The sequence below is a fragment of the Ictidomys tridecemlineatus genome, chromosome 8 (genome assembly GCF_052094955.1).
Source record: "Ictidomys tridecemlineatus isolate mIctTri1 chromosome 8, mIctTri1.hap1, whole genome shotgun sequence".
Lineage (NCBI taxonomy): Eukaryota > Metazoa > Chordata > Mammalia > Rodentia > Sciuridae > Ictidomys > Ictidomys tridecemlineatus.
Window position 1 is genome coordinate 121,555,737 of NC_135484.1, and position 20,405 is coordinate 121,576,141.

General features: G+C 42.5%; 1 pseudogene; it reads right to left on the reverse strand.

Annotated features, from left to right (window-relative positions):
- Positions 1-377: 377 nt before the first annotated feature.
- The window catches only part of LOC101963311 (partitioning defective 6 homolog beta pseudogene), a 52,209-nt pseudogene continuing 32,181 nt past the window's right edge, over positions 378-20,405 (reverse strand).

Here is a 20,405-nt window from a genome sequence, read left to right on the forward strand (position 1 = left end):
ATTGTTTCCCATGATTATCGCACATCAGTAGTTCAGAGGTACAAATGCTTCAATTACTGCCAAATTATACTTTGCACAGCCTCCTCAACATTCAGAAAACATCCAATGGATGGTTTCATAATGTCATAATTGTTCCATCTTCTTCTAAGAGTTTTTGATCTGAAGCTTGTTTTTCGAGTTCTGTGTTTATGTCACTTTCTAGGGGTGCTAAGCTCTAATTCATGAGAAGAAATAAAACCATATTGCCCAGACTCAAAACTGAATTATATTTGTCTTATGAATTCCAGGATCTCCACCTCAGGAAATGCCTTTGGAATCTCTTGCTGTACTCCATTGTCTTCAATAATAATGTCGTCTTCATCGCTGTCTTCATCTTTTCACTCAAAGCTTGGTTTCATCTGATGTGGATAGCTAATAAGGCTATTATTGGTAGACTGTGCAGAGCTACTGGAAGTCCAACTTTTCCCAACAACGTTATTCCTCTGGTTTTCTGGTCTCGCTGTTATGATGAGGTTGCAGCTGTTTGCAGTCATCACATCTCTTACTTGGTCAATACTATTCCCTGAAAATTCCATACCATTAACTTCTAAAAATGTCATCATTTACAGTTAACAGTCCTGTGCTTTGAGCCAGATATACTGAGAGGATCCTAGATATAAAGATCCCAGGGACATTCTCTAGGTGGTGTGGTGTTACCCTGACATTTTAGCCATCCTAGATGGAGAAACCAGGGCATTTCTCAATGCCATATTTGTAAAGACAATCCTGATGGTGTGTTTCTGGGAGCATATCCATTTCTATGATGGAAGACAGAGGCCTGATATCCTGGGGCATACTAATGCATGGCTTTTTTTCTGTGGTTATCTGGACTGAACACATTAATTAAAACATTCTTCATCGTTATCAGCATGTCTGTACTGAAGGCACTGTACTCTGCTGCTTCTTTCCTTTGTATAAAAATCCTAAACAGTGGATTGGCTGTTGACATAGATTTGTGATAATTGTCATTATTTATAGGCAGCAAGTCTCCCTGGATGTCTGCATTGACTATCTTGTGAACAAATTTCTAGGTTTTGACCTTTAAGCAAAAATTGATGAAACTCAGCTCCAAACTTGCTCTTCACCTCTATGGTGCCCAGGCAGCTACCGCTTGCCCAGTGCTGGTGGACACTGTTCAGGCTGAGGCACAGCCCTATGAAGCTCCTCAGGCTGGCCGCCACTCAGGAAAACAGACAGCTAGCACACAGCCAGTGGGCTCAAGCTGGGATGGGACCCTGGACACCTTGTCACAGGCACCTGCAGATGGGGCTGCTGCTGCTTGGGCAAGGCAAGCTCAGCTAGACTTGGCAAGCTGCTCACCTGGCAGGATCCAGGGTATGACTGGCTGCGGGCCAGCAGGTATGTGAATCCCTACCTCTGTGCTTCATGAGAATGCTAACACTTTCTTGCAAAAGTTTAATAAAGCTAATAGATATGAACATCTCGAGCTATAGGCACCACTTCTCAAAGAGAGCAATGTTGGAAAATTCATTCAATGTCATTTTCACTGTGAGCTCTACAATATTGACCTTTTCCTCTTTGGTGACTTAACATTTAACCCAAAGGCTGGTCCACAGTAGAAGCTTAATAATTGATCACATCACTATATGAATAAATGGCTGTCCCATGCCCAGGATATTAAGGTTGGAGGGGGTAATATAGATAATATAGTTAAATCTCTATTAAAAGCTTGAAATCTATATGTTTGCAGTGATTAATTCCTGCTTGGTTGCTTCCAGGGACAGGAAACTCTCTACCATATTGCCACAGCAATTTTTAGCTATGCAGAATTCTGACTGCTAAAAGCTGTGCCCTTCAGGGCCACATGGAATAGGATAGGCCCTCAGAAATGTCATTCATAGATTTGTCACTTAATGAAACACTTTTTTTGTCAACTGGGGGATCAGGGTACTATAATGGTGGTTATATGAGCCTGGGAGTTGGTTGTCAGAGTTCACACCCAGGCCCTGCCACTTCCCACATGTGTGAATATGGACAATTTATTATGTGAACTTAAGCAAGGTTCCTGGCCTCTCTGACCTTCAGTCTTCTCATCTGTAACTGGGTGGTCAAGGAGACTTCATCTCTGCTCATCGTCCTAGGAATTTCAAAAGGAAGAAGGTACATCCAAAATCAGTTTGTCTGAATCTATTAAAATATAAACAGGTTCTACTTTGTTAAATTACATTGTTTTGTTATTGGAAAGGGACTACTTTTTTACACCCATCTAAGCCAAACCCATCTCTCACTTGGACTGGTGAAGTAGACACTTCCATTTGCCCCCACAGGCCTGTTCTCTACTCAGCAGACCACCAGGCTTGTGATCACATGGGCCTTGTACAAAATCCATGGATGATGAACAGTCTGGGGTATTTCTGAGTCCTCCATGGCCCTGAGTGCTCTGGTGACCTCTTTTTTAAATATTTATTCTTAAGTTTTATGTGGACACAGTATCCTTATTTTACATTGTTGTGGTGCTGAGGCTCAAACCCAGTGCCACATGCATGCTAGGCGAGCACTCTACCACTGAGACATAACCCCAGCCCCTCTGGTGACCTCTTCATCTTACCTCCTGGCACCTTGGCCTTCTCCCCTGACCCTGCTTGGGTCCATTCTAACCCACACATTTGCTCTTTCATCCAGCCTTGGCCAAAATGTTTTACTCATTGAAGGTGCTGCTCCCTAACCCATCTATCACCTCCTGCTTTTCACCTTCTTTTTTTTCTCAAAACTTTCTAGGTCTTGACATTATATTATCTCTTTGTTGTTTGTTATTTGCCATCTTTCCTGATTGACTGTCATTTCCACCATCACTGAAAGAATGTGACCTTATGATTGGAGCCATAGGCTATAACTCTGGCCCAACATTGCTGTGTGTCCTTGGGCAAATTATCTGGTCTCTCTGAGCTCCCATTTTTTATATCTGTAAAATATAGACAGCACTTATCCATTAGGATTCAAATAAGTTTTGATACATGCCAAACCCTGACAGGATGTAAGAACTCCACACACGCCAGCCACTCTTCTTTCCCCTTTCTTGGGGGGGTGTGGTGATGACATTGAATAAACCTTGACATTGAATAAAACACTCACTCCAAGAAAGGGCTCCCCTATAGCCTGTTGGCCTTCTCATCTCATAGTAAGTGCTCAATAAACATGAATTGGATGAACAATGGGACTGTTCAAAAGAACAACAGATCTTCCAGAGCCTTTCAACTCAACTTTGCTTTGAGAGGCATATGAGATTTAAAGGACCAAAAAGGGGCAGCTTCAAGACAGTTACTTGGAATTGATATCATGGTCATATCATCAACATCCTCATTGTTTTTTTCTTATTTTTTTTTTATTTTTGTAGTTGTAGATGGACAGCATGCCTTTGTTTTATTTATTTATCTTTATATGGTGCTAAGGATTTGAACCCAATGGCTCACACATGCTAGGCAAGTGCTCTGCCACTGAACTCCAGATCCAGCACCTTCTAGTTGTTTTTTTTAAGAGCAAATTCCTTTTTTTAGATAGCAAAATTATAAAGGATTTTCTTTGCCCAGTAATTAAAGTTCTGTATTAACTGGGTGAAGTGGTTAGTTGATGCAGCTGTGTAACAAAGTTGAAAATGGAAGTATCTTATCAGTTAGGGAAATCTCAAAGGAACACCTTGATGCAGCTTTGTCCTAGGTTTTTTCTTCATGTACTCAGAATGAGGCAGACATCAGTGAGACCATATTGTAGACACATTTTATGCACTAATTATTTCACTGTGCCTTTACTTTCTACCCTATGCTTTTCTCACATAATTGTGAATGTCTTTTCCTTGTGATAGTCAATTGTAATATTCCCTGGTGACTTTATCAGAATACCCTGTTACCTTTGCAGGGATGTCTCCCAATCTTTGATTAAAGAAATTCAACAACGCTTTCCATTCTCCTGATACAAACATTGGTACAGAAGTCATGGGACCCAGTTAGGCTCATGATACAAAAGGAAATTATGCTGATAAATAGGAAAGTTTTTTTTTCTTTTAAGTATGAGTTATTGGAAGGTGTTCTGTAACCTGATGGTGCAGAATGAGGCTTCTTTCTTCTCATGAAATAAGACTCTGGATCAAACTGTACTTGAAGCTTACTTTGAACAGTAACTTTGCAGTCATAGCAGCCAATGAATTCCTCTCTGGCCTTTTGTTCCTTTGTTGTAGGTTGGTTTGTTTTGTTTTTAACACCACTTTGAGTTGGGTTTTCCCATATTTTACCACCAAAGACTCCTCAAAGACATGGAGCAGTTTAACTTCCTAGACTCTCTTGGGTCAACATATTTAATAAAGATTAAAGTATAAACAACTGTAGACCTCTTGTCATTTGGGGATTGTGGGCAGGAGGTGAGGGTGATACACCATTTTCCAAATGTCTTGGTTTGTATTCTGCCATTTTCACCCCTGACTTTCCTGTTCCCCATGCACCCTTCGCCCCCATATACCATAACTGGGTCCCTGGCCCTCTTCCTTCCCAGGGTCCCTGGAGGCATTGCTCACAGCAAGTGACAAGGGTTTCAGTTGATTACACCCAACTGGGGGAAAGTCAAATGGAGTTGGCTGCTAAAAAGGTCCAAACTCACCAAGCATAGCTGAAACAGTAGATATGTTAAGGGGTCTGCCCTACAGTGAGCCCTATAGCTGGGATGCCCAAAGCCACTCTTAGGGTACACATGCTTACCCTCTCATTTTATCTTATTATTATTTTTAATGGACAGATCAAAATCATATGTGGTCATCATGTACAACGTGCTATTCAGAAATGAATCTATACATGGAAACTGAATCAAACTTGTTAATGTATGCATTCCATCTTGCACTTAATTTTCATTGGTGAGAGCACTTAAATTCTAGTTTCTTCACAAATTTTAAGAATACAATACATTAATCTGGGCAGGCTAGTGCATGCCTATAATCCCAGTGGCTGAGGAGGTTGAAGCAGATGTTCAAAAGTTTGAGGCCAGCCTCAGAAACTTAGCAAGCCCTTGAGCAACTTAGTGAGAACCTGTCTCAAAATATAAAATAAATGAGTGGGAATGTGGCTCAGTGTTTAAGCATCCATGTATTCAATCCTTGGTACCAAAAAATTGAAAAAAAAATAATAATACAATACACTTGCCTCCCCCTCCCTCTTATCCATGGCTTTGTATTCCATGGTTTCAGTTACCCATGATCAATCACAAAGATATGAAATGAAAATTTCCAGAAATAAACCACTCTTATTACAATGACTTGTTACATTTGTTCATTTTCTTATTGCTGATGTTGATCTCTGACTGCACCTAATGTATAAATCAAACCTTATCATTTATCCATTATGTACAAGAGAAAACAGTCTATGCAAAGATTTGGTGCTTTCCATGATCACACCTTTGAAGTCCTGGAATGTATCACTCAAGGATAAGTGGAGGCTGCTTCATGTGGTTGTCCACTGTGGTCACCATCTGGTGCAATGAATCTCTTGAACTTATTTATACTGCTATGATATAGACAAGTGTCCCCAAAAACTGATGTGTGGAAAAGACTTTATCCAAACCTGTGGAAGTATTAGGAGGTGGTGGCATGACGAGATCCACTCTGCAAATACATGCCCTTAAGACCTGAGCAAGAGATACTGAACAACTATTGCACTCTGAAATAACTTGGGCTTTACCTCTGCTGGGATAATGAGGCATGGCTCCAGAAGTAGGTGTTGCCTGGTAGGGTTGAGTTACACTCACCTGTTCCTTTGTAATCCTACCCAATGCCCTTTGTCAGATAGAATGTTTTAAGATACAGCATTCCCCAATAAAATCCAACTCCAGAATGTGTTCCCCCTCTCTCTCTTCAGCATCTCATAATTTTCTCTTGCCCCCCTAGTGAGAACCTGAGTCTGGGAGCCGGGGAAACCATCCTGAAGCTCATATAAAAAGTTATTCAATGTCTGCGTGGTATTTTGCATCACCCCAAATTCACATGAGTGATTTTGGTTCAGTTGCCTAGGCTGGATGGGGTGGGGTGGAGGTGCAACAGTGGCACCTTTAAGAGGTGGTTCTGGGAGAGGAAGGTAGGTCATTGGAGCATGCCCTTGAAGGTTATTTGGGGACAATCAGACAAAGATTCAAGACAAGCATCCCTTTTCTTTGTTTCTTCAATGCTACTGGGTGAGCAGCTTCTTCTAATAGGATCTCCAACTCTGATATTCTACCTGGCCACAACCCAATAGGGCCTACCAACCATAGACTGTGAAACCACTAACATTCTGAGACAAAGTAAAGTTTTCCTCTTTATAGACTGAATATAGGAATAGGAAGCTATCTAACACACCCTATTGTTTTAAAATGAGAAAATATGTCAGAAATGGTGGCACTTTCCTGTGTTACCAGTGGTTCAGAAAGCAGAAGGAGGTTCACAAATTCAAAGCCAGCCTCAGCAAATTAGTGAGACCCTAAACACTTATTCAACCCTGTCTGTAAATATAAATATACAAAAGGAAGAAGATATGGCTCAGTGGATAGATGCCACTGGGTTCAATAAGGGCTACCAAAAAAATAAATAAATAAAAAGACTTACCAAATTTTCAGCTTTCCTGATGATCCTGTTTACTGCAATTCCCCTCTGGAATCATGACTCTGAGATTGGTTTCAAGAAAGTCACTTCCATTGAACTTCTCGTCATTCACTTCCAATCAAAATCATGCTACCCTGGTTTTGATTCTGCTCAAACAGCATAAACAATTCTCCTGTAAAATGATGGCATAGCACATGACAACTACAACATTCAAAGTGAAACAGGCTGACATTGAGCAATTTTAGATTCAAAGCATGGAGATGCCATGTTCTGATATGAAATTGCGCTTGCTTCCTCTCCACATTGAGTGTTTCTGGGCCTTGGGTGCCATCGGTCCTGATTAATGCCCACTGTGACATCCTAGCCACTCTCCAGATACCTCCTGATATCACAGACAGGCAGACTGACAGCATTGTGACATCACTGTTCCCAGGCAACCAGAGAGGCTTCAGGTTCTGGCTGCTTCAGACAAAGATTCATGACAAGCACCAGGTCAACTGTGATGATATGAAGAGAAACCAAGTTACCAAGCCCCAGGGGTATGTTATTTTCAAGAAAAGCTTGAAACTTCTTCTCCCACTGGAAATGAATTGAGGGTCTGTTGGTGGCATGGCCCATCTAGTCTATGGGTGAACCATCTCCTTCCAGACCCAGGATCCCACTGAAGCCCACCTGCCTGCACACCCTCCAGGGCCTCTAGGAGGCTCAGTCAACAATTGGCCAAATCAGGCATGCTGAACACTTCCATACCCATATCCTGCTGCAGACAATTGGGACCCCACAGGTCCACTGGACCTGGTAGAGACAGAGGGATATGGGAGGGATATGAGGATCACCCAGCATAGCACTGGCCCCAGTGGCATTGACCTCCAGCTATGATCCTCCAGGCCATGGCTCACCCAAGGTATTGTCTGGTCAGGGAACTGGCCTAAGGCCCTACCAACCACAGAATGGTGGCTATTGATATCTGAGGGCAGTGGCACATCCAATGCAGTTCAGTGGGTGATGGGAAGTTTGAGCTTCAAAACATCACACAAACTCTGGTGGGATGCATCTCCATTCATAAAAAGCCAACACAGGAGAGAGCTCAAACCTGCAGAATGAAATCCAAGGGTACATAAGAGGTGGCAGTGCTCCCTAATGAAGACAGGAGTGAATCACTGAGCACGTGTGAGGAGGAAAGGAGCAAGCTAGCAAGACAGCATACCCGTTCTGTGCACCCCCAACACCAGCCAGGCCCCACCACAGTTGCCACTACCATGCACCAGGGCCCAACCCAGAAACTCTCTTTGACTGACAGAAACTCTCTCTTTTTTTTTAAGAGAGAGTGAGAGAGGAGAGAGAGAGAGAGAGAGAGAGAGAGAGAGAGAATTTTTAATATTTATTTTTTAGTTCTCGGCAGACACAACATCTTTGTTGGTATGTGGTGCTGAGGATCGAACCCGGGCCGCACGCATGCCAGGCGAGCGCGCTACCGCTTGAGCCACATCCCCAGCCCCAGAAACTCTCTTTGACTGAGTTTCCAACAGTCCCTTAAACTGACCTTTAGGTGCACAAATATCTGGCCATTTGGTTCATCCTGCAGATTTCACTGGGTTCTGATTGGATGTGTAATAATACACATAAGCCAGCTTTTAAAATACCTGCTATTGCTCCAGAGTCAAATTAGAAGAAACAAAGATATTTATTCACCACCTATTCCCTCATTTCTTCAAAGAACCATCACATCTTCCTAATGCTAAGCAGAACAGAGGGAGAAAAGGAAGTGCCATTTTGTTATCACCTCTAGGTTTCCCAGCTGATATGGAGGTTGATTTCACCCTTCCAACTTCTAACAGGCCACTTAATTTGCATACAACCAGGAGCCTGGACCAGAAGCTTATGACTACCCAAATATTAGTGCATGTAATCCTTTGAATTTCACACCATGTGTTCCTTGTTAACATCATTTCTTCAAGAATAGGCTGAATAACACCCCAAATAAGCTCTGTCATGTGAATGCTGTTACCTATCAGTTACTGATAGTTGTCTTACCCCCAGGGATGCCTACTTTCAAAAAAGTCAAGCTCCCTGAGGAAGCACTGAGGATTCCTACCCTAGCTTCCTGCTGAAAACTCTGATCATAGGGATGCTTCCATCTGAAGCCTTCAACTTTCCCAACCACATTCTGTTGATGTGATTAACAGAGGAGAAAAGGTTGAAAAGCACTGGTAATCTGGAATATCCGAAGAGGTCCAGTAGGCCAGGTGACTAGATCCCTTCCAGTCTTACCTCTGTGGAAACAGAGGGAAACCATCCCTATACAAAACCAATCACTGTCTGAAGAATTTATACTTTCATATTTGAAAGCACTACTGCCAGATATATTAGTTACCTGTCAAGACCCACAGTCATGAGGTGTGTAATTATAGAAAGATTCATCCCAGTCTCGGTAAGCAATGAAATTGCTGTGGCTGAACTCTGATCATACAAAACCTTCAGTGATCTCTGGTGTCTTGGGGCAGTGGAGGAGGCAGGGACATCTGGATATATTTTAAGGTCATTATGACTTAAAAGTGTTGTGTTAATTCAAACCCTAGCACCCAGCCCTCTAGAAAAAAAATAATTTTTTCATGACAAACCCTTCTTCCTCCTGGGTATTTCCTAGCAAACATACCAACCAGCAGATATATGGCCAAAATGAAAGGCCCAGATATGGTGGTGGTTCTGGCCTGTCTTCTCAGGGATTGGGGAGGCTGAGGCAGGAGGATCTGGAAGGGATTTCAAACCCAGCCTCAGCAAATTAGGGAGGCCCTAAGTAAACCTGTCTGTAAATATAAATATATCAATGTCATGGCATATGGCTCAGTGGATAATTGCCCCTGGATTCAATATGTGGTACCAAAATAATATTAATAATATTTTTAAAAACTCATTTAATTTTCACCCATCATATGATCCAGTTGTCTGCAACTCCAATTGGGAACCATGGCACTGAGATGAGTTTCCAGAAAGTTACTTCCATTCCAACATTCACTCGCACTCTAAATCCTGTTTCTCTGTTTTTTTAATCTTCTCAATGAAATGCCAAGCTGTGGTAACAATGCTTCTGGGAAACCACTGCAGGAACTGTGGTAAAAATGCTCCTGGGAGTATGACATTCAAAGTTGAAATGGCTGGCATCCATCAACTTTGCATCAAAGGCCTGAAGATTTCAAGCTCCTGTAGGGGATTGCACTTCCTTTCTCTCCCCTGTGGGTCTTTTGGGCCTGGGCCTTGGGCACCAAGGGTCCCATTTACGGTCTGCTATGACAACAAATCTGCTCTCCAGCTATCTGCGGATGTCCAGACTGGTAGTACTAGTAGTACTATAACATCACCATGAGTGGGAAAGCAGAGGAGCTTCCAGTCCTGGCTGAATCAGAGGAAGATAGAAGCCTCAACTCAGCTGTCATGATAAGATGGAAGTCCAAGGGACAACACATGTGACCTTCACTTATTCACACTAGAAACAGAGCGTGGGTCTCCTGGGGGCGAGGCCCATCTGATCTATGGGTGATCCCAGTCATTCCAGGGCCTGGTCCCCGCTATTGCCCGCTTGCCAGCAACACCATTTAAGGCCGCTAGGAGGTGCAGTACACTGTTCTCTGACACCTGCATCCTGCTGCCCGCAATGAACCCCAAAGGGCCAGTTTCCCTGGGGAGAGAAGAAAGGCAGCGGGAGAATGCTAAGATCACACAGTATAGCACCAGCACCAGCCACATTCCCCTCCCACCCTGCTTCTCCATCCCTGGCTCTCCCAGCATTTTGCCCAGTTAGCAAACTGCCCTACATCCCCAACAGCCACAAGGACTGGCGGTTGTCCATAGTTGAGGGCGGTGGCACAGTCAATACAGCTCAGGGGGTTGTGGGATGTTTTCTGGAAAACTTCACCTAAATTCTGGTGGGTTGCCCCTCCATTCATAGCATTGATAGCGTGAATCTGTGCAGAATAAAAGCTGAGGGGAGGTGCGTGGTGGCTGTGCTTTATAGTGAGGGCCCATGGGAGTGAGTCACTCAGCATGTGTGAGGGAGGGAAGGAGCAAGCTAGCAAGGGAGCATCCTCAGTGTGCATCCTCTGCACCAGCCAGGTCTCACTGCTGCTACTGCTGTTGCCCTGCATCCAGGCCCCATTCAGAAGCTCTTTTTGCCTGAATTTTTAAGGATCCCTTAAACTGACATCTAGATGCAGAAATATTTGGCCAATCTGGCTTAATATAATGATTCATCCTCTTGGCCTGACTCTAGCCTCTAGACACAAGGAACAGGGCAACAATGCCAAAGTTTCTTGCAGAGGTGTCTGGAGGAAACAGATTTCATGTGAATGTCACAGCCCCTGGCACAAAGATGCTTCAAAATGGTTTGTGTAATGAATAAAATAAGTGCCTGTAATTCACTTGATAAACACACTCATCCAGTGCTTCTTGTCAATTTTACACATGCACAGCACTCAAGGAAAGGAAATAGACAAAGATTCTAAAGCTGAATATTTAAAAGGGGAAGAGCTAAAGACTTTTCTGTGGAGCACTAATACCAGAAAGGTGTTAGAAATGAAAAACTAAATTCTTTTCATAGACACTGAAAGAAATTGTATTAATGTTAATGGTCTCCTGAAAAACACCAGTAAATTAACCAGCTTCAAAATACCATAAATAAGAACTAATGGGGAGAGGAGTAGTTAAGCAAAGATAAGAACTGACAGTATTCAACTTCCAAGGGACCTAAATGCACTTGCAGCTTCTGAGCTATTTCCCTTTGCTTGCAGTGTACAGCAGATGACACGTGCTGATTTTGCTTTTCTGTCATGAGGCCTAGGAGTGAAGGTTTTCATTACACAACAACACTATCATCCAAGTATCTGAATTAACACAAATGCCAATTTTGAAAGACATCACTGCATGATATCTCTCCAAATAAATAAACACCATAAACCCCTACAAATATACATAAATGTAGACCTTAAACTGGCCAAACCTGAATTTGAAAACCAGAAAAGTTTTATTAAGCCACAAGTATGGTATGCTAGTTTTTGACCCACCAAAAATATATCCTAAATCATTTGTAAAATACAACATCATTTATCTTCTTAAATTGTTTTTTAACCATTATAAAATTTCACATCCCTAATGCCTGTGATTTAGTTAGCTTCAATGTGGATTGTTCCAAACATGTATTCATGTTTGATGCCTTAACCTAAGAAGACTAATCATCAATTTCCACATAAATATTTATAAGAAGAGATAATAGCCTCCTACACACAACTCTATCCTGCATAACTGAAAAAAAAGCATCCACTAAATGCACAAAAGAGTATGAAAACATTTCATAAGAGTTGTGACTGAATGTACACTGATACACATAAGCCTGCCTTTTAAATTCCTGCTAGGGCTCCTGAGTCACATCAGAAGAAACTAAGATATTTATTCACTACCTCTTCCCTCACTTCCTCAAAGAAACATCAAATTTTCCAAATGTGAAAGAGAACAGAGGGACGAAATGCAGTGCCAAGCAACAGCTCTCTTTTGTCATCACTTCTAGGTTGCTCAGCTGGTGTGGAGGTTGACTTCCACCCTGCCAACCTGTACCAGGACACTTAATTTTCATACATCCAGGGAGCCTACTACAGAAGGCTACTACAGCCTAAAGATTTATGCAAGTGCTCCTTTGAATTTCATGCCATTAACTGCTTGTGAGCATTCTTTCTTCTCCAAGAATAGGCTGATTATTACCTCACATCAGCTTTATCATGTGAATGCTTTTACCTAACAGCCATTCATAGTGGACAACCACCATGGATGCTGCTTACTATCAAAAAGTCAAGGTCACTGAGGAAGCCCTGAGGACTCATACTCAGATTCCTGCTGAAAGCAATAATCATAAGGATGCTCTCATTTGAAGCCTGATACTTTTCTAACCACATTATAATAATGTTATTTAACAGAAGATAAAAGGTTGAAAAGTATTGGTGATCTGGAACATCTGAAGAGGGTCAGTATGGCAGATGACTGGATCTTCTTCCAGTCTGACTTCTATGGAGAGCTTTGCAGAGCAACCATCCATGGAAAAAAAACAAGTGAATCTAAAGCTTTTAATCAGAGTTGATGGATGGCAGCTTTTCCACTTTGAATGTCCAAGAATTTAGACTTTCTTATTTGAAAGCAATACTTTCAGAAGCTTTAGTTACCTGTGGACCCACAGTACTGAAGTGTCATTATAGAAAGAACTCTTCCAGGTTTTGTGAGCCAGAAAGGGTTTGTGCATAAACTCTGACCATAGAAAAGCCTGAGTGAGTGATCCATGGTTACATGGGCCTACAGGAGAGGCAGAGACATCTTGGAAAAATTAAATTTTCAGGTCATTCCCATTTAAGAAAACTATTGGCATAATTCAAATCCTGACCCCCCAGCCCTTTAGAACAACTAACAAATCATTTATGACCCATTCTCCCTCCTCCAGGACATTTCCTAACTATAACACTAACCAGCAGAAATTTGCCCAAAAGGGAAGACCTAGATGTATAGGAGTTTCTCACCTGTCATCTGAGGGACTGGGATGCTGAGGCAAGAGGATCTGGAGTTCAAAGCCAGCCTCAGCAAATTAGTAAGGCCTATGCTATTTAGACAGACCCTGTATGTAAATATAAATATGCTATTGGCAAAGGATATGGCTCAGTGGATAAGTGCCCCTGGGTTCCATATGTAGTATAAAAAAATAATAAAAAGCCTCACCAAATTTTCAGCCCTCCTGATGGTCCATTATTCTGAAATTCCTGTCAGGAATCGTGACACTGAGATGAGTTTCTAGAAAGTCACTTCCATTGAACATCCCTACATCCACTTGCTCTCAAAATCTAGCTACCCTGGTTTTGATTATTTTCAATGAAATGCCTGTGTTAACTATGTTCCTGTGAAGTGATAACAATGCATATGACAACAAGGTCATTCAAAGTGGAAAAGGCTGCCATCCATCAATTTTGGATTCAAAGGCTTGGAGATTCAAGGCTCTGTAGAAGATTGCTCTTGCTTTCTCTTCCCTGCTGTTCCTTCTGGGCCTTGGTCACCAAGGGTCCTGCTTAGTGCCTGTTGTGACATGCTAGTGGCTCTCCAAATACTTCTGATGTCACAGGAAGGCTGACTGACAGCTGTATGACATCACCATGCCAGGCCAGGAAGAGGAGCTTCTGGGACTTGCAACTTCAGAAAAAGATTCAAGTCAAGTACCAGATTATCTGTGAGGGTATGAGAGAAGACCCAGGCCCCAAACCCCAGGGGCATTTTCTTTTCAACAAACACAACCCCAATTTCTTCCACCACTGCAAGAGGAGCATGGGTCTGTTGGGGCTGCGGCCCATTTGGCCTATGGGCAATTTCACTCCTTCCAGGGCCAGGGACATCTCTGACGCCCACCTGCCAACACCACACTACAGAGCCTCTAGCAGGCGCTGTCTGTAGTTGACAGCACCAGGAATGCTGGGCTCCTTGAAGCATGCATCCTGCTGCAGGCGAGGACCACGCAGGTCCAGTAAACCCAGGAGGGCTGGAGGGCAGTGGTAGGACGTGAGGATCACCCACTGTAGCACTGGCCCCAGCCACATTGCCCTCCTTAATGTTCCCTCACAGCCTGGCTCTCTCGAGATTTTGCCCAGTCAGGAAAATGTCCTACCACCCAACCAGCCACATAGAGTTGTGGCATTGACATTTCAGGGTAGGTGAGCATCCAATGCAGCTGGGCGGGTTTGGGGTAGCTTGAACTTAAAAACATCACCCAGACTCTGGCGTGGTGCACCTCCATTCCTAGAAAGCCAATACAGGTGACAGTTGGAACCTGTGAAGAATGAACGCTAAGGGGAGTTGGGTGGTAGCTGTGCTTTCTAGTGTATGCAGGAAGAAGGGAGTCACTGGACATGTTTCTGGGAGGTAAGGCAAGAGAGAGCAAGCCAGCATCTCAGGCTGTACACTCGTTGCACCAGCCAGCCCTCCCTACCCGCTACAGCTGTACACACTATCAAAAACTGAGAGAATACATTGTCAGGGAACCATAAACTACAAGAGCCTCAAAGGCTGTTTTCCATTCAAAGAAGACAATCTGTTATTGAATCACAAAGGTGTAAACAGGAATGAACACTCCAGTAAAGTTAACTATGTGAGAATACATCAAAGACCTAAAGAACAGGAATATCTTGTGGTGCTTATACCACCTGTTGAGGTCAAACGGATAATTAAAATATCCAAATGGTGGGAACGGTAGGTATAAGATCCTGATCTTTCCAATATTTTAATATATACACTATTAAAAATTATTTCATTTTTGTGTAATCAGTGAAATAAATGATACCAAAAGGTATAACAAAAAAATTGAGAAAATACAATTGAATTATAAACGTTGCTTGATAAAAAATGTTAAGAAAAGGGATTAATGAACCAAGAACAAATGAGGCACATACAAATCAATAACATGACGCAAAACTTAAGATCCAGCTGTATTATTAATTATATCAAATATAAGTGCCCATTTAAAAGATAAATATTTTCAGAATGTATAAGGAAACAAGACTTTAATATCTTTCATTTATAGGGAACACACTTTAAATATAATAATATAGAAAGATTGAAAATGTATGAATGAAAAAAGCTCTACCATGCCTATACTAAATATATTGAGATACTGAATTTCCTCAAACTATTGTGTATTTATAATGTATTTCTAATCATAAATCCGAGATATGTGAGTGATGATGATGTGGGTGATTCTATCTTGATCTGAGTGACAGTCACCAATGAATGCATGGTCATATGCCACCAGCAAGGATTTTTGATGACAGACCACATGTAAAACTGTGGTTTACCCCAAGATTTTATTGCCTGGTAATAATGTTGCCTTCTTGGTTATCATAAATACACTCTATTGTGTTTACACAATAAGAACACCACCTAAGAAGCCTTCTAAGAAGCCTTCTGTTGTTAACCAATATATGGCTTTGGATTACCTAAAGTTTATCAGACTGCACAATTAAAATTTGTGGGTATATACATGACTGCATGACCAATGGAATTCTGAAACCTGTACATTCAGAAAAATGAGAAAGTATATCCCATCTGATTCAAAGTATGATATGTTAAGATCAATGTACTGTCATGTGTAACTAATTAAAACAAATAAAAAATGTACAAATTACTGTGTAATAATTTACATGGTAAAATCTACATGTAGAACATCTGTTAGACACAAAGCATTATCTCAGAGAAGGTGTAGTATACAAACTCAAGGACTGTCTTACTCCTGCTTTCAATAATGGAGATGCCTGACTTGTCTAAAATTCATGTAACAAAACCTTGGGGTTAGTATTTTTAGAAAATTCATGCAATGTTTTCCTGCTTAACGGAAAGCTAATAGCAACATTTTACTTAAGATATGAATTTCTAAGCACTATGCTTTAACATAATTGTCTTGATTCTAGTGATTTATTTAATTCAACATATTTTAAAATATGAGAATCAAGCTTAGAATAAGTTAGATTATTTTACTTGTCCTTTTATTTATCCACTCATTTTATTTTTTATTACGTTTTTATGATACTGGGACTAAAGTGCAGGGGTTCTCTACCACTGAATTACATCCCTAGGCCTTTTTATTTTCTGACACAGTATTGCAAAGTTGCTGAGGCTGGCCTTGAACAGGCAAGCCCAAGATTCCAACAGTACTCCCCAGGCAATGTGGGACTCCCTGCTGGGCACACAAATACTCTATGAAGAGCAAGGATCCAGGTGCAGATTGGGCATCCCACCCAACCCAGAAGTGGACTCACCCCTCTAGTTATAACTGTCAGGAAGGAATAGGACCAGAGGTACCACCCAGAAGTCTATACCTAGGTTTGCCCCACCTCTCTACTGGGCTCCCCAACTCCCCGGCTTACCCTGTAATTCCATGAGAACACCAGAATACCATGTGCTGACTCTCACTATCCATCTCTAACAGCCAAGTGCATTGGAAAGGACCAGTCAAGCCTGGGGTCACCTGCCTTCCTTTCATGTTCCTGCCTCTCACTACTAAGGGGCACTAAGGGCACTAGTGAATGCTTATGAGCAGGTAGGGGAGGGCTGGGTTCACTGTCAAGCTTTGCAAACTGTAAATGTCAGTCTGTCCCTGGGACTTACAGCCCCACAGAGAAGGGCTCAGGTCTTGGACTCCACTTACCCCCTGCTCCAAGGCTGGCTTGCCCCAACCCTACTGGCCCTCCTCCTTGACTGGCATCTTCACAAGTAGCACCGTAGTTCCTGGAAGCATAAAGTTGGTCAAGATGTCCTTGCAAATCTAGTCAGCTGGAGGTTTCTGGGACAAGTTAAATCTATTTGCCTGGTGGCTCTGATTGGATCATGCTACTGCCCATTTCACAGCTGAGGATGGAAGTGTTGATCAGGGTCATGGATGCAGTCTGTGGAACCTCCCATGGAGACCCAGGAAGGTGAGTATCTTTAAAAGAAAGACTACATATATTCATATTTTTATAATTGTAGAAATTTACAATTTTTACAATTGCTTTCTCCATCTACCTCTCCCCATGACCTGTGCAGGAGCCCCCTATGATAGGTATATGTGTGTTGGTAATAGTAATAATGCAGTTAAAGCTGCACTTCTTCCATGTTGTATGCACTTTATGAATATTTTCTCGTTTACTGCATGTAAAACTCCTTGCCCAACACCCAGCACATACAAAAGTCTGATCAACGTTTTTGAAATATATGGATGAATGAATGAAACAATAACAAACACCAAAAAGCAAATCTCTTAACTTCAGCCAAGTGCTTAGATTCAGACAGGCCTGGCTGGAATCCATGTTCTGCCATTTAACTTGTGACATTGGTCAAGTGCCATTCCCTCTCTGAGACTTCAGTTTCCCTACTGTAATGTGAGCATGCTGAAATCTGCCCACCAGATACAAGGAGCTCAGTATATAAAATCCTCAGCCCAACACCTGGCTCAGCCCACAGTGTGGTCTTTATTGCTGTTGGTACAGTTTATGCCACTGTGTGCCTCAGTCCACTCAACTTACAGTTGTGAGTCAAGAAGTTCAAGATCAGAGTCACATAGTACGCAAGCGTCATTCAGTTCTCAGATGTGTTTTATTTAGTTGATGTTATACTTCATTGTTGTTTCTTAATGAAAGAAGTTCCCAACACTTAAAGATGGAGAGATTTCACAAAAAAAGTACAGATTCTTGGTCTCTCTCAGAATCTTTACAATTTGAAGCACATCAGAATCACCTTCTCCCAGAGCTGTGGTCAGCTGGAGCTGAGAAGTGTCTGCCCCTTTCCATGGGGCATGAGCTCCCGGGTTGCCCCAGTCCCCACCTCTCCCTATGGCCTCCCACCTGGACAGATTCTTTTCTTTAAGTTGTTCACCTGCCACCAGAGGCTTTTGCACTTGGAAAACTTGCTTTGGATCTTTTCTTCAGTGAGACTGAAATTCCCAGTCACACTTAACTAAGTGGACTTAAGCAAGAAATCGAAAACCTCACACCTCACCAGAGTTAGGTGGGCACTTCCCCAACCTCAGCCTGGGACACAGAATGAAGTCCACACCTCCCTCCTGAAAGACCCAGACCATTTGGCTGCCCATAGCCACCCAGCTGCCTATGCCCACCCTAGGAACCCACCAAGAGCCACCAACTGGCCCCTGTCCTTTCTAGATGGAGGAGAGTGAGCAGAAAAATGGGTCCCATCTGACCAGGCAGATTCTAGCTTCTTGACTCTAATTGGGGACCTGATAATGAGATGATAGAAGAGTCTTCCCAGGGCTCAGCTTTCAGCCTGCGGTTCCATCGACCAACCACCCCCTTTGGAAAGTCCACCTGACATTCCTGAGCCAAAGAAAACTCAATCAAGGCTCCTCTTAGTGCGGGCTCAAGCCCTGGGTTCAGCAGGAACCCCAAAAACCTTTTCTCATCTGTCATGCAATGTCCACTTCCCTGAAGAGGTTGCCAGGTCTCCAGTGGCTCTGTGGACTTGCTGGGGGGACTTCTGAAGGGGCATGTGTTCCTCAGCATGGCCACCATGCTGCCCAGACAAAGAAAACACTGCAGCCACCCCTGGAGAGGGGTAAGAAAGTACTAGACAGCCTGGCTTGGGGTGCCTTCCTGAGGCATTGAGAGTTGTGTGCCTCCATGGAGAGCAGCCATTTAAGTGTGGCCACATGCATTCAGGTCACAACCTGACCAGCTCTACACCCACCTTGGTGTGTTGGCCAATGTAATGATCCCTAGAAATGTCCAAAGGAAGGCCAGGTGGGTTGCAGTCTCCATGCTGACAGCTCTGAGGAATGACCTCTCACCACCCTCACTCTCTGCACAGTCTCTGGTCTCTTTTCCTGGATGCCTTTCCCTGGGGTTCTCCAGTGCCCTGCACATCCTCTGGCCTAAAGGGAATCCCTGAGAAGGGACGGCTGACCACCCAGCTCTACCAGCTAGAGGCCATGGTCAAGAGGTCCCAGAGCTTGTGATGCACAGAAAGAAGTCCTCACACACATTACAGAGCCCTGGGGGATGCTGGATCATCTGCTAAGTCCCTCAGGGTCCTGTAAGCACTACTTGGAAGATAGAGATTTCTGGTAAATGTTACTGCCTTTGGCACAACCATGATCGAAAAAAGTTAATGTGATGTTTGAAACAAACCCTGATGATAATGTGATCACCATACTTATCCAGCGCTTAATGTCATCTTTAAACATGCACCATGTTCAAAGAGAGGAATTGTACAAAGTTTTAAAGTTGAGCATTATAAAAGGGAAGACCTTGTAGGTCTTCCTAAAGGAGGTGGAAACAAAAGGCTAACTTCTTTGAACAGACATTGTAAAAAGTTGAAATTGCAACAGGTCTTCTGAAAAATACCAGTAGATTTATCAGCTTCAAACTACCATCAACAAGAACTAAAGGGGAGAAGAATAGTGAAGCAAAGATAAAAACTGGCAATAAATCAACTTTCCAAGGACCTTAATGTACTTGCAGCTTCAGGACTATTTCATGTGGCATAGAATGGATAACACACTACACGTGTGCTGATTTTGCTTTTCTGGCACATGACCTATGAGGGAAGGCTTTCCTTACGCCACAGCACCTTCCCCCAAGCATCAGAATTTACACAAGTGCAAATTGGGAAAGGCAGAACTGAATGATGTCTCTCGAAATATCTGGGGCTCCTCATCAACAAATAAGAAAACAAGATAAAACTCTGCTAGCATACAAAAATGCAGACCTCACATTGGCCAAATATGAATTCAAAACCCAGAAAATTTTAATGAAACACTAAGCTATGCTAGTTATTTCCCTCCCCATAAAAAATCATACCCTAAAATCTTTCTGAAATACAATATCCTTTTTCCTGTTTCAATTGCTTATATTCACCAAAAAGATGCCACCTCCCTAATGATTTTTATTTAGTTCCTTCAAATGCGAATTCTTTCAAACAGTTATTCATGTTTGATGCCTTAACCTAAGAAGCCCAATCACAAAGTCCCACAGAATCATTGATAAGAAGAGAAATGCTTCCCACAGCAACTCTACACAGCAAGGCTGGAAAACATCCATCAAAATCACCAAAAGACTATAAAAATGCTTCATTAGAGTTGTGACTAGACGTACAATGATATATGGATGCTTGGTTTTTAAATGATACACAGATGCCAGGTTTTTTCAGCACCTATTCATTCATTTCCACGAAGAAAAGTAATATCTTCTTACTGCTAAGCCTAATAGAAGGAGAAAATGTGGTGCCAAGGAGC